Below are 13,140 nucleotides of genomic sequence, written 5' to 3' on the forward strand. Positions count from 1 at the left end.
TAATTTACTACCATTTTAATGAAACTATTTACATTTTTTTAAAAAAAATAATTAAATGTCATTATTAAAAACAATTTCGTTTTGTCTTCCCATTAATTGGAAAATAAATAAAAAAATTCTATTAATAACAAATTTGTTATGAATTAATTTTACTTATCAAATCTAATTGACATTTTTTTACATTGTTATTGTTTACATCCAATGACCTTGACGGTTTGTTTTATTCCGCATCCATTATAATTGTGTGTTTGTTTGTTTGTTTTCATAATTTTATATTGATTTGCAAAACTTTAACCAGTGAACAACATTTTACCGATATCCATGATTGAATTGACTGGGTATTATCTTTATGATTTATATAGATTCATACAGTTGTTAAAATGAAGTAGCTACTTAGTTTTACATGTGCTTCATTAATTATTTAAATAAAGACAATTTGTGATGTAAATTACTTTATAGTATTTTCTTATGTTAAAGTTATCATAAATGCTTTACTATGTATAGCTAACGACCTATTCAATGCACATCAAACTAAAGAAATGGCTTCATTACATTTATGAGATTACATATACATAAAATACACGGGTCGAAATTAATAAATTTTCATATTACAGAGGATTGGATTTGATTCCTGGTAACATGTTGGTAGACACTTTTAAAGAGTTTATTACTGGTATGGTGAACGAGAATACAGATGGGGACAATCATATGTATTTTAACAAAACATTGCAGAATATCTTGGTAAAAATATGAGAACCATGAAGTAAATACTTCATTTACAAAATATCCATCAGTTATCTCAAACTTTGTTGTTCCTACCTTTCCATATCAATCACTCTCTCTTCTTATTCTCTTCATTTCAAACTTCTTAATCTTCTGTCGCCAGGCATTTCACTTTCGATTGATGATACATGCTACTTATACGTGTCAACAGCAGTAGCACACGCGACACTGGGACTGATTTCAACTTAGCAGTAATTATGTAAAACCAGTTAGCGGTGTAAAATGTAATGTTACTTTTTGGAACAGTCTTCACAAAATATTCCAGAAAAAACATTATCCTAATTAGAACAACACATATAAGCGAACAATTGTTTTCAGTTAGATCGTCATCAGGCTTTACTCTAATATACATGAATATTTATACGAAAATTTTTAAACCAATCAAGGCAATATGAGTCAATAATCACAATGAAATAGAATAAGTCACTACACATAATAGGTAAAAGTACAAGTTGATAGTACGAAAACAGGTGAACAGATAGTGGTAAGAATAATAAACTACAATAACAAAGCTCTTATCAATAGTTAATCGTTGGAAATAGAAGGTCAAATAAACATGGGTAAATAGACTAGGAATAGTAATCACAAAACATTAAAAATCATTACGTAATAAGATGTGTGTAAATAATTAGATAGTGAAGAATACAAAGAGGCGGATAATGACAAACAAATAATGGATGTGGAAATAAGGTTAACAATAACACAGAATAAAATAAATAAATAATGATAATAATAAAATTTAAAATAAAAATAGAATCAACCAATTAGATACTGATGTACAATTTGAGAATTTATTTTCACAAACAACTGACTTGATTCCTACCTCATTGGAGGACCTTGCTCGGTTTAAAACCACACTAGTTGATAGCTGCCAACAATACAAGAATAGTAAGGGTACCACAAATCACCTACTAACCAAGCAGCACCGTGACTCTTTAATGAAACTAAGAAAAGATGAAACCCTGACCATAACCAAACCAGATAAAGGAGGAGGTATAGTTCTCATGAACAAAAATGATTACATGGGAAAAGTGGAAACAATGCTTAGCGATTCTAGCAAATTTCAGAAAATTACTAGTAATTGTGACATTAATAATAAAGTAGAAAGACAATTGGCCAATTTCCTTAAAGATCTAACGAAAAAGGGAATAATTACGACTGAGATTTACGATTCAATTAAGCCGACTGGATCATTTACACCACGATTGTATGGTTTGCCTAAAGTACATAAATCGGGTCTTCCTCTACGTCCAGTTCTAGATATGTACAATTCTCCTTACCACAAAATCGCAAAGTGGCTAGTACGAATCCTAGAACCTTTACACAAATCAGTTGTTAGAAATAGTGTAAAAGATGTCTTCAACTTCACCTCCAAAGTAGAAAATATTAATGTCAGTATGAAAAATATGATCTCATTGGATGTAGAATCTTTGTTCACCAACGTACCACTTATAGAGACTATTGATTTTATATGCAAGCAAATATCAAAGAAACAAATCAACATTGGCCTGCCTAACGATAGCCTAAGGGAACTGCTCCTAAGATGCACTCTGAATGTACATTTTGTCTTCAACAATACTTACTACAGACAAATAGACGGGATAGCCATGGGCTCGCCTCTAGGCCCGATTTTGGCTGACCTCTTCCTAGCAAAGCTAGAAAACGGACCTCTCAATGAGACTATTAAGAAACTGGATTTATATTGTCGATACATTGACGACACATTCATTATCGTAGACCAAAACACTAGTAAGGAGGAACTCCTAGACCAATTCAACAGTGTTCACCCAGCGATCACCTTCACTGGTGAAAGCGAGCATGATAAGAAGCTGAGCTTCCTTGACGTCACACTAAGCAGACGAAGTGACGGCACATTAAGTAGAAGCGTGTATAGAAGAAACCCCTCTTCATGCCAATATACTCACTTCTGCAGTTTCACACCCATCCGTTACAAGAGAAATTTGGTCAGATGTCTCACGAGCAGAGCAAAAAGGATCTGTACAGTAGACACTCTAAGTCAGGAGCTTGAATTTCTCAACAACTCACTGACCGAGATCGGCTACCCCAGCGCGTTCATTAAGAAATACATGCAGGATATAATAAAGAAGTCGGAGATTTCGACTGTTCGTAAGAAACCTTTATACATGAAAGTGCAATTCAACGGGGATGTGGCTAGTGACACTCTGAAATATAGGTTAACCAAAGTAATCACCAAGACATTCTACGCAGCCAATCTTGCGTTGACCTTCTCTTGTCGACCAGCGATGTCTACTCAAACGAAGGATAAGTTACCTGAGTTGGCCTCTTCCATGTGCATTGACAAATTCAGCTGCTCCTGTGGAGATAGCTATATAGGGCGTACTACCAGGCAACTTAACCAACGAATGAGTGAACATCTACCAACTTGGTACATAAAGGGTCAGAGAAAAACTATTCGCAGTTCTATACTAGCACATCTTATTGATAGCGGTCATGCAGTAGATAAATTGAAATCATTTCGAGTTATCTATCGTATACCTCCATCATTTCCCGACGGAGTCCGTTCCCGTCTCCTATATATAGCTGAAGCCATTGGAATTCGCACATATAACCCCAATCTATGTGTACAGAAGAAATACGTGACTCCCCTATCCCTTCCAAGGCCAGTTATAACTTAACTAACAATTTTTATTTTATTTTAAATTTTATTATTATCATTATTTATTTATTTTATTCTGTGTTATTGTTAACCTTATTTCCACATCCATTATTTGTTTGTCATTATCCGCCTCTTTGTATTCTTCACTATCTAATTATTTACACACATCTTATTACGTAATGATTTTTAATGTTTTGTGATTACTATTCCTAGGAATAGTAATCACAAAACATTAAAAATCACAAAATATTCCAGAAAAAACATTATCCTAATTATTATGTATTCCTAGTATCAAGTTATCAAACTGATCGCCTGTACTTACTTACTTACGCCTGTTACTCCTCGTGAAGGAGCATAGGCCCACCACCAGCACTCGCCATCCAACACGGTCCCAAGCAATCCTTTCCAGCTAATCCAAGTTCTTATTCATCCTTCTCATATCTGATTCAATTTCCCGACGTAATGTGTTCTTTGACCTTCCTCTTTTCCACTTCCATTCAGGATTCCAAGTTAGGGCTTGTCTCGTAATGCAGTTTGATGATTTCAGTAATGTATGTTCTATCCATTTCCATCGTCTTTTCCTAATTTCTTCTTCAGATGGAAGCTGGTTTGTTCTCTCCCACAGAAGGCTATTGCTGATGGTATCCGACCAATGGGTGTTGAGTATTTTGCGTAGACAACTAGTTATAAATACTTATACCTTCTTGGTGGTGGTTGTTGTAGTTCTCCAAGTTTCAGCTCCGTACAGTAGAACTGACTGTTTTGACATTCGTATTGAAGATTGTGACTTTGATATTGGTTGACAGACAGTTGTTTTGAGTTGCATATGTTATTCAATTGTAGGAATGCTTTCGTCCCTTTACCAATCCTCACCTTTACGTCTGCATCTGAACCTCCTTGTTCATCGATGATGCTTTCCAGATATGTGAAGCATTCTACATGTTCGAGAGTTTCGTCATCAAGTGTGATTGGTTTGCTGTTCTCATGTTGTATTTGAAGACCCTGGTTTTCCTATTGTGTATGTTGAGGCGTACTGATGCAGAGACTGCTGATACACTGGCTGTCTCTATCTGCATTTGTTCGTGTGTATGTGATAGTAGTGCTAGGTCATCTGCAAAGTCCAAATCGTCTAATTGGTTCTGAGCTGTCCATTGTATGCCTTGTTTTCCCTCAGATGTCGAGGTCTTCATAATCCAGTCGACCACCAGAAGAAAGAGGAAGGGTGAGAGTAAGCAGCCTTGTCTGACTCCGGTCCTTACTTGGAATGCATCTGTCTGCTGTCGTCCATGCACTACTTTGCACTGTAGTCTGTTGTATGAGTTCCGGATGATTTTGACGATCTTCTCAGGAACTCCGTAGTGTCGAAGAAGCTTCCATAACGTCCTCCTATCCACACTGTTAAATGCCTTTTCATAATCAGTGAAGAAGGTGAAGCATGTTTGTCGTTACTTCGATGTCTGACTTCAGTGCTTCAGCTGATTTGTTGTCGGGTCGTGCTGCTTCGATGTCCGGTGGATTCATTGGAGCCGACCTATTCAGGAGTTCCTCGAATTACTCTACCCATCTGTTCCGCTGATCGTCTGTCTAGATATCCAAATATTACTCCATGGATGAGATTCTTTAAATACTGGTTCTTCAATACAGAACACAAAAACAATAAAAACTTAACGTTCATTATCAAATACAAAGTGTCAGTGAGCCTTTCAAATTTTGTACATCCTATTTTATTAAATATATAACCGACAGAATAACCATTAGAATTTTCCGACCAAACTTGTGCAGCATTCGAAATCCTTTATTTAGTCACTTTTCCTTTCGCGGCGTTCACCAACCATTAGATCACTACGATTTTTAATCTGATTACCTTGAATAATTATGAATATTATCTGTGTACATACTCAACTTGTTTTATTTTATTCACATTATTGTAATTTTTAACATAATTTACATAACATATCAATGGGTTATTCATTTTATGATTCCTTTTATCTATTTACGAACTCAATGAATTCGTTATAATTGTCACCGATTTCATCTTCTACTTCATAAATACGCATTAAAATCATATTTATCACAATGATTTAAAGATTCTTCCATCTAGGGTTAATCATGTGGGAAGGCCATCATTTCTTCATTTTAAAAATATACTCATATTATGCACTAACTAACCATATTCTATAGTATGTACCTGGAGAGAAATTTAATGAAATACAAGAAATTCATTGTATTTTACAAATATGATCATATTTACTTTGTTAAAATTTGTGAAAGGAACAAGTCAAACGAAACATTATCAGAATGTTCAAAACTAAAATAAAATTTCTGACCTGTGAATTGTCATTTTTTCACATCAGATACTAGAGTTCTTTAATAAAACATGTAATACCTTCCGTTAATAAATTTAACCAGTAATTGAATCTTCTTAGAATTAAAAATTATTAAGTTTAACAGAGATCACTTGATCTTTTATCCTTGTCACTAGAAAATGTAATAATAAAGCCTTAAGAAAAATTACTGGTAAATAAATTTTTAATAGTTGAATTCATGAATCAATTAAAGTTAGACCACCATGGAAAATCTGGAAGCATTAGACGGGATCATGGGTGATCCCTACTGAGGAGTCCTATACTAGGACGAAACGATTATCCAGTGCTTCCATGGTAGTCTAGCTTTAATTGATTCATGAATTCAACTATTAAGTTACTATAATATACACAAATCCCTATCCTGATTATAATAAATTTTTACTTGAAATATTTAAGGAATATTTCATTTATTTATTATGAGTGAAAATATTCTCTACTACTTTTGACAAAAATACTAACATATTTACAGGTTCTCCATGGTGGTCTAGCTTCGACTGACTCATGATCTTAACCGTTGAAATTACTATAATATCCACAAAACCCATCTGATATTTACAATACTTTTTAAAAAGAATTGATTTGCACTTTAATAAACCTCACCTTCCTAATGCCTACATATAACTTTATGATAATTAGGAATGATTGATATGACCATAATCATAGCCTTAAACCTCATATAACTACTGGAATAGGATATGGGTAATGTCATATGCAGTAATGTAAACTGTTTTCATCTTAATATTTATCATTTATTATTTGGTTGAGAATATCCGTAACGCTTTCAGTGTTTAAGTAAGTGCATCGTACTAAATATTGTCGATCAATTTTTATTCATTCAGGGAAGCAGCGCTCAATATTACAATGTAATTGTTATTAAAGATTTCAGTTCAGACTATAACGTTTACCATATTTGTGTTTGTCATCAACCATAATGCGGTGAGCCAGACTGAAAATGATTATAGTAGGCAGTTGTGGTTGGTGTTATCCTTAACGTTTTCAATGTTTAGAACGAAATGTTTCATGAAAATTACATCCTAATATGCAATACTCACTTACTAATTAAGCAGAAAATGCTTGGTAGGGCACAATTTATGAAGATTGAAAACGTTGAGAACAACCTTAGCTGATTATATTTCTAAACAATGTTAAACCCTACAGTTAAAAGAAATATAGAAGTATTTACTTTCGATTTCTGAGATATTTACCAATAAGAAAAATAAATATTTTTGAAAGGCTCTCTTACCGTCAACATATCAAGTAACCATTCCAATTTTTTAAAAGAAAGGTCCTCATAAAACAGCAATATGATATGAAACTACAATTTGAGGAAATTTTTCAAGTTGAAAATATACAGTAAGTTCTTTTCCACAAAACAGTTGAATCATGTAATAAAACCTGAATGAAAAACAAAATAGGAATTGATTTAAATCTTTTATGGGTATTTATCCTTGATTGATTTCAGCTAAGTTACCATTCGACACCTTCTTCGTCGCATTATCAAACTTCTCTTTGGTGCATTACCATGACCTTGTCAAGGGTTGATCCCAAGACATTCGGGACAAGATCTTGACCAATAGAATTACTGAGTTTTCTTCCAATAATACAAATTTCCAACTTTAATCAATTCATGACATGTTGAAACGATTAGTTAATGTTTTTAGAGAGGAGACTATTACATTTCAGACAATAGTAACCCAACTGTAATTATGCCATGATGAATACCTGCTAAAAACGTCTCGATAAAACCACAGCAAAACTTAAGTCAATGATCTGATCATATAATGAATAAAATGCTTCGAAATGTTTAGTATATAGTTCAATTTATAAAATTATGTGCTTTCTTTAAACACAAATTCAACAAATAAACATAGTCGAAATTCAACTCTATTATATTTCAGTTAGATGTTTCACTTGAAATATGAACTGAAATGTTTTACAAAAAAATAATTGGTGTAGTTTGGAAATATTTTTTTTAAAGTGACGGGTGAAATTTAAAGTTACTGATTTCTTGTAAATCTACTAGTTTACATTTATTGTACTATTAGTCAGTCCTGAAAGTATTCGATTCTATCCAGTATAAAGTTGTGACAATTCCTTGAATGAACAATTTCCAACTAGGATATATTAGTTTACCAATCCTTTTTAATTACCAATAGTTTTTTAAATAGTTTCAATTCAGGTAGAAAACTATTCTCAGAATAGTTATTAGCATATTGTTATATCCCAGTGAAGATTAAATTACAGGTAACTTCCGAGGACTGTTAATGGACTAATATTCTATAAATATCTTTATTGTATAATTATTCAATAATTAGATTATGTATATTTATATTTCTCTTATTATAAGCTTCATTTTCACCTATAATTTATTATTGTACGACTTACTGTTCTTAAACTATGTTCAGTTTATTGACTACTGCGTCTCACGTTCACAGTCACTTTTCGGCTTGATTGTGTATAAATGTTATTTTCTATTTTATGGTACGTTGAGGTCTGTCTGGTTGATATATAAACTCAGTATGTCTGAAATAAACGATTCGATTTTATTCACATAGTGGAAGCTGGTATTGTTGTTCTGGACTCAAGTGGACGGTCTAGGCGGACATAGGACCAATAAGGACGCTAGGCTGTTCATACCGGTTGGACATCATTTGTTTGGCATAGTGCCAAGATAGAATAAGTCGTATTTCGATTGGTGGATGAAACACGTGATAAATAACCAGACATAAAGTCAGAACACATGTATTCGGCTGTATCAATTATTTGCATATCATTAAAGTAGACTATCATATTACTAATCGTATTTATATGTAAAAGAATCAATAAATCATCTGTTTACTAAATTATGAATTCAGTTTATTATATGAAAAGTAACAGTGCTATGGAGTAATACAGAGATAAATGGTAATTGGACTTGAAATGATTAAACGTGTGATTTTAAACTCAATGTTGTCACGTCAACTTAATGTATCGCAAGCCAGAATAATGGTCATATTTACGTTCTTGTAGTCATTTAATTTGTCATATTATGATGTATTTTTTATTAAAAAACTAGATTATACTGTGAATTTTGCTCTGGCTGTATTTTTTTATTATTTGCCACATCAGACTGTGTTACGCCGGACATGCATTGCATGCTAGAATGAAATTCAAAGTCATAGTAAGTTTAATCACATCGTTGTTTTTTTTTCAAGTGAACTGTCAATGAATAATGTTACTGAAGAAAGGTTTGTTGTACTACAAACTATCTTTTTATGAGTAAGCGATATGTACCGATTGACATCATACCACAAAAGAACATAACTTGGTAACCGGTGAAGTTTGATCTATAAAAAGTGAGCATAATAATAATAATAGTTAATTACTCTTTTACTCCCTGACAATGGCCCTCCGGCTTCCTTTTATGGCCAAAACAGCGAACATATACTACATACTGGTAGTGGATTTCCGGTTTTTCAATGTTAAGCTTGCTTCCACGCACGACGTAATGAATCCAACCCATCTATTACTGCTATATGGTATATTATTAATAACAAACCCTCCACAATAGATCAATAGCATCTCTGACCTGGTCCATGGTTGTCAGGTACCTGGGTCCTTTCGAAAACATTACTGATATCCCCTACTAATGAACACTCAGTATTAGTTTGACTCGTTGATAGGATAGAGTTATCCATAATACTGATGAAAACAATCAACCGGAGGTCATTTTCTTTCATTGATCCCGATAACATCATAAATGACTGTTAGGAACAAACATGCGGACAGTTAGAATCCCAGGCGGCAGGAACACTTATTTTAGCTATTAAAAAAACTAACTATGATTTTCAATATCTACAACATAATACATAAAGCAAAACGGACTGACATTTTATGACATAAAACAAGCGAGCTTGCCTAAAGAAATGCATCGACTTCAGTAGCAGCAGCAAAAATCGAGGAAACAAAACTGATTCAACGAAAATTTGCCCCAACACTTAGAGTATTACATTAACTGCGGAATTTCAGTACACTAAAACATTAAATTATACAGCTACACAAAAGAAACAGAGGGAAGCCAACCGCCATTGCTTACAGTGATGGCGGATATGATAATTCCTGCTTCAGTCTGATTGGTCGCTAAGTAGACTGCCACAATTACAAAATCGAGTTGAGTTTAATTTCAGCCGATTAGACCACTCACTCATAATTCAGAAGTATATAAATAGATTCTTAAGACGTAAATTTATAGCATATATCACCATTACTGTAAAGGTTAAAGCAGAGTTATTTGTTAATGCTTGAGAGATACTAATTTTATAAATGGGATGGAAATGGTTTATTCCGCCTACTGTCTATTGTGATAGGAAATATTTTAATTCATCCTATGGTGTGAAACAGTTTGACACATCAATATCAGGTACTATAATTATTATGATTAACATTTAATTATCAGAAGGGGTTTTGTGGAGATTTTAGAAATTTCACTGGTTGAAATCATGAGTCGATTGAAGCTAGACCACCATGGAAAACCTGGAAGCACTAGACGGCCACTACGTCCTAGTATGGGACTTCTCAGCAGTGCGCATCCACGATCCCACAGTGGTCTAGTTGGTTAAGCGCCTGGCGCGAAACTGATATTTCCTGGGTTCGAATCTCGCGAGGGACGGGATCGTGGATGCGCACTGCTGAGGTGTCCCATACTAGGACGGAACGGCCGTCCAGTGTTTCCAGCTTTTCCATGGTGGTCTAGCTTATTTATTTATTTATTTATTTTAACATATAGATATTGGTACAAGGAGGCAACAAACACATATGCGTCACACAAATCTCGTTCTATATGTGTGAGGACTATGATACTGCCCGGGTGCCCAAACCGAAGCAGGTGGTTTTCTTGGGAGGCCACTCCCTGAGCCTTCGACCTGAACGTCTGATCCACAAGGCAGTGGAGATCGTAAGGAGATGCAGTCCCATGGTAGCCGGTGACCGAAAATTGGTTCATACGCCATTTGTCCCTTTAGGATACTGGAGCCCATGTGAACCACTGATTTGAAATCAGGATTTTCCAACTCTTCTAGGTGGACTCTCCGTGTTCACCAACCCAGTTAAAGCGCCGGACGTTCGCTTTTCGTCCGCTCATTTATGTAAACAACACCCACGCCACGAGAAGGCAGTGAGTAGGACTTCCCTGGCAGAGGCTATATACGCGTGGCCATGTGAGAGCGTTTGGAGAGGGAGAGCGGACTCTCCCCCCTCTCGGCCGTACCAGGGCATTTGGGGGCAACCAGTGAAATATTTAATTACAAATCAATATATGCACAACTTTTATTAGTAATGAAAAAATGTAGTTAGAAATGAAATTTAATCAATGTTTTAGAAACAAGTGAACAACACATTACACATAGATTAATTGAATAAATTAAAGTTATAAATGTATTTGCTAACTTAAAGCAACATCGTATAAGGAATTTAAAGCATTTCTTTTTTCTTTTTTTTTACCACAATGTCATTTTGACGTTTTTGTCAGAGTTGCATACTCTGAGAAAGCAATTGTCTTCTTGGGACACAAATATTTTCAATCTTGAATGGTCATATTGAAACAGTTCAATTAATTATTATTCGATAATCAATTTGAATATCTTTTAGACATATAACACACGTAAAGAATGTAAGAACAAACGTTTCGATTACTCATAACATCAGACTATAAAATATTGACATATTCACAAGAATTACACTATCGGTCAGTGAGCTTTATTGATAGATATATCAATTAATTTTGAACAATATGTCAGGATTCAATGTCATTTCTTGAACAATATCACTGAGAAATCCATTTACAATGAATATTCAGATGGTGGTTGGAGGTAGTCAACAGGAAACCCTGGATCCGGGTTTCGTGCTACTTGGCACATTGCACCATGATCGATAGCATTCGATCTGCACTAATAAGGACTAGACAAGCATGACATTGATCACCACCCAGTGATCAATCAATTGTGACAATGAATATTCTGTTGTATACAACTTAAATGTATTCCTAGGTTCTTTTCACTTCAGTAAGATGTCGATTAAACTTCGGAAACTGATTGAGTCCGTTAAATGCAACAGGATCCTCATGTAATTTTCCCATTGGAAATCTTCAATATTTTAAAAGGTATTCGTATTTGTATAAAGTACTGAAAATAAAAAAACGTCTAATCTAATAAATCGCACGTTTTGGTGTACGTTAGCCCTCAAAATGAAAACTAAAGGAAGGTGGACTTTGTAAATTTTGTTTAGAGAGTGAAATACAATACAAGGGAGCAAGCAATCCACTTTTTCAAACCTGAGGTCTGTGTGAAAAAAAGCATGCGCAAGATATCATTCTTCCATGTCCCTAACCCGTAATTTTCTTGGACGGTAATTTAATCGTTAATACATCCTTTTAATTTTTTGAAATTTTAATCATTCGTTTCTATTGCCTTCGTATTGTTCTGTTTATTTTCACTTCCCTCATACTCTCCAAGTGGACAATTATCTTTCACTTTATTACCTTTCTTCAAATTCTTGATCGGTAAGCAACTTTCTTTTGACACATGATATTATGTAATCGTACTATTTTTCAACAGAGTACTCATCGATTAGTCGGTCACTCACAAAAGAAAACAAATCTCAATTATCCAATTTTCGAAGAAATCAGGATTTTGTGTTGTGTTGCCCAGACAAGGGTGCAGGTATTGTCCTTATAAATCGTCAGGACTGTGTCACCAAACTACCTTCGATATTATCTGATCCTGTCAAATTTCCTAAAGAAGTCATTCAAAAAGATGCAACCTAGAAAACGGAATAGATGTTAATTAAAATCCTAAGGAAGATGAAAAATGAGTTTATTATTAACTATGACCTTTATGAACATCTTAGACCATCGAGACCATACGGACTCTCAAAAGTTCATAAGAAGAATGTCCCTCATTGTCCCATACGTGATATGAATAACTCCGTATCATCTGATTACTAAATGGTTAGCTAATATTTTACAACTCGTCAGAAATCACATCAATAGATGAAACTCTCTCAACTCCTTTGACTTTGTCGACTCAATTAGAAATATCAGTGTAAATGGTAGAAAAATGATCTAATTGGATGTCACTTCTCTCTTTACAAATGTTCCACTCACAGAAACTACATGTTTTTTATGTGACTATATTGAAAATAATAACCTTGATATTTGTATCCCAAAGCATTATCTAAAAAGAGCTGCTTCTACGATGTACTGTCAACGTACAATTCAGAATTACTGATGATTTATATGAACAAACAGATGGAGTTGCTATGGGTTCACTATTGGGTCCCCTCTTGGCTGATTGTCTCATGGTCAATCTGGTGAATATG

The sequence above is a fragment of the Schistosoma haematobium genome, chromosome 1, assembly GCF_000699445.3.
Source record: "Schistosoma haematobium chromosome 1, whole genome shotgun sequence".
In the NCBI taxonomy this organism is placed as follows: Eukaryota; Metazoa; Platyhelminthes; class Trematoda; order Strigeidida; family Schistosomatidae; genus Schistosoma; species Schistosoma haematobium.